This window comes from Tupaia chinensis, unplaced genomic scaffold (assembly GCF_000334495.1).
Source record: "Tupaia chinensis unplaced genomic scaffold, TupChi_1.0 Scaffold000248_2, whole genome shotgun sequence".
Taxonomy (NCBI): Eukaryota; Metazoa; Chordata; class Mammalia; order Scandentia; family Tupaiidae; genus Tupaia; species Tupaia belangeri.
In genome coordinates, this window is record NW_006159727.1 from 336,519 (window position 1) to 339,158 (window position 2,640).

At 53.4% G+C, this 2,640-nt stretch overlaps 1 long non-coding RNA gene across 1 annotated transcript in view; it reads left to right on the forward strand.

Moving 5' to 3' along the window:
• The window catches only part of LOC114007870 (uncharacterized), a 20,343-nt gene that overhangs the window by 16,813 nt on the left and 890 nt on the right, over nucleotides 1-2,640 (forward strand). The window lies entirely within an intron of this gene.

A 2,640-nucleotide genomic window follows, 5' to 3' on the forward strand; every position in this document is an offset into this window, starting at 1 on the left:
GTTTCCTCAAGGGCTGGGGCTGGAGACACGGTGCCCAGCTGGCCTGGAGCCCGAGGCAGAGGGGCTGGTGGAAAGAAGCCAGGATGTGCTGAGCTGGCAGGCCGGGCGCTGCCTGCGCGCAGCTCTGCGGACGCTTTATGTCTTCAGTGTCCTCACCTTGTAGGGAAGTAGTAGCTTGTGTTCTAACCAGCTGTCCCTGGGTGTGATGTTTCACATGATTTACTAAAGGGGGAGCACATTTGTTTCTCCACGCAGACGCCGCAAGAGAGCCCCCGTGATGAATGGAAGAGGCAGCGGCACAGCGACCAGGACGCTCTGAGCCCAAAGAAGGGAGGGAGGAGGGGAGGGGCCGCAGCCCAGGCGCCTCTGAGGGGAGACCCAGCTGAGGGTGGAGGAGGGATGTGCTTGTCCCTTAGCCCAGACTCAGGCAGGGGGTGATGAGCGGAACTCTGCACCAGCGCAGAGGGCCAGGCAAACACAGCCCTGGCTCTGCGTGATCTGTAGAGGCCCCGTTAGCACACAGAGGCCGGGGAGTAAGGGTGCACTCGGGGATCAGTCTGCATTTTCTCAGTTTCCTCATTTATCTTTAAAAAAAAATACGACCAATAGGGAATCAGCAGTTAGCGTAATGGATATGTTGCTGGACTCCCACGTAGTCGCCCACGGTTCGCATCCAGGATCCGGTGGCTTAAAACCCACGCCGGGGGGCGTGTGCGTGCGTGCCCAAGATCTCGAGAGGAGAATGGAGGAGAAGGGATTTTTGTCTCTATGCCTCTGTCTGGCGGGCGCGTGCGCCCTATAGCGAAAACTTCTCAAAAAAAAAAAAAACCGACCAAGAATTGGCATAATGGCTATGTTGCTGGACTCCCATGTAGCCGGCCACGGTTCGAGTCCTGGACCGGGTGGCTTAAACTCACACCGGGCGCGTGTGCGTGATTGCCCAAGATCCCAAGAGGAGAATGGAGGAGAAGATATTGTGGCGTGGCCATCCCCCTGGGGGGTTATTTCTCGCTTTCTGTCTGTCTGTCGAGCACATGCCCCCTATAACAAAAACCTCTAAAATAATAATAATAACAAATGGAAATAAATAAATATATATATATTTCGGCAACTTGGAGAGTCCTTGGCCACAGCCTCACCCTCCAGGAGACTGAGTGGATCCCTAAGCCAGGGTAGGAGGGTAGGAGGGAGGTGGGGGAGCTAGCCTGGTCTGCGGAGGGAAAAGCGACCTTTTCCTGTGGGAGGACACCTGCAGGAACAGTGAAGTTGCAGGGACCTGGCAGTACCCCTAGGCCTGAAGGGATAAGGAAGAGGGGGGACTTCTGAACCCCAGAGAGAGTAACTATAAGGTAGGAGAGTGGCCGTCTGGGACACAGACAATTTAAGGTGGCATGGTGGGGAGAGAGTGGAGGGACCTGACCTCCTGCCCTGGGTCTCTGGCCTGCTGTTCCTGAAGTTGGGGCTTACACAGGTCAGCCTCCTGGGGTGCAGGACGGGTGCAGGGGCTGGTGGAAAATGGATTTGGAAGGCCCGAGAAGGACCACCAGACACAGTGAGTGGCCCATAGGGGTGGTCTCTGCAGGAGAGGGGAGGGAGGAGGGCCTGGCCACTCTCTGCTGGCATTTCTAGGATGGTGGTTTGTGATTTTTTTTTTTTCCATTGGACTGAGACAGAGCAAGCAGCTAGAGAGGCTGATGCGGGTCCCTGGTTGCAATTCCAGCTATGTTGATGAAATGTAATTTAAAAAAAAATTAATTTATGGGACCAGCAGGTGGTGTAATGGTTAGATTGCTGGATTCCCACAGAGTAGACTGAGGTTCGAGTCCTGGACTCGACAGCTTGAAACTCATGCTAGCCGCATGTACGTACATGCCCAAAATCCCGAGAGGAGAATGGTGGAGAAGGGACTGTAGCGTGGCCAGCCCTTCCCCCCCCCCCGCACCTGGTGGGTGATTTCTTATTTTTGGTCTCTCTGTCTCTCTGGCAAGCACATGGGCCCTATAACATAAAAAAAAACCTCTCTGAAAAAAAAATTAATTAATTATGATCATTATCATTATTTGAAATTTGTCATAGGGCATGGGCACTCACTAGACAGAGACAGAGAGAAAGAGGGAAAGTGAGAAAGCAAGCTGCCAGGTCCAGGACTCAAACTGCAGTCAGCCACGTGGGAGTCCAGTGCCTTAACCGACACACCACCTTCTGGCCCCCCGACATGTGATTATTAAGAAAGAACCCTTCTTTCATGCTGCAAGTGACCCACTGCAGCTCTCGTACGACAGTTGCTGCTGCCTGAGCCCAGGCAGGGTTGAGACACCTTCTTTGCTGATGACAAGTTCTCATTGTTCTAGATGTTTCTTATGTATCCCTTTAGACCCCACATCAGAGCCAATTCTTCTGAGAAGCATCCTCTGGCTTATCCTGCCTCCCCAGAGAAAGGGTCGATATCATTGCACCCAAAGTTGCCCAGCACTGTGCTCGTTCACGTCATTCACTGTATTATCGGGAACCCCCCTGACTTGGGACTGGCTCCTCTCCGGAAAGCCAGCGTCTGGACAAGCTCCCGATGCACATTTGTGCTTAATAAACAACCACTAAGGGACCAGCAGTTGGCGTAATGACTTTGTCCATGGACTCCCC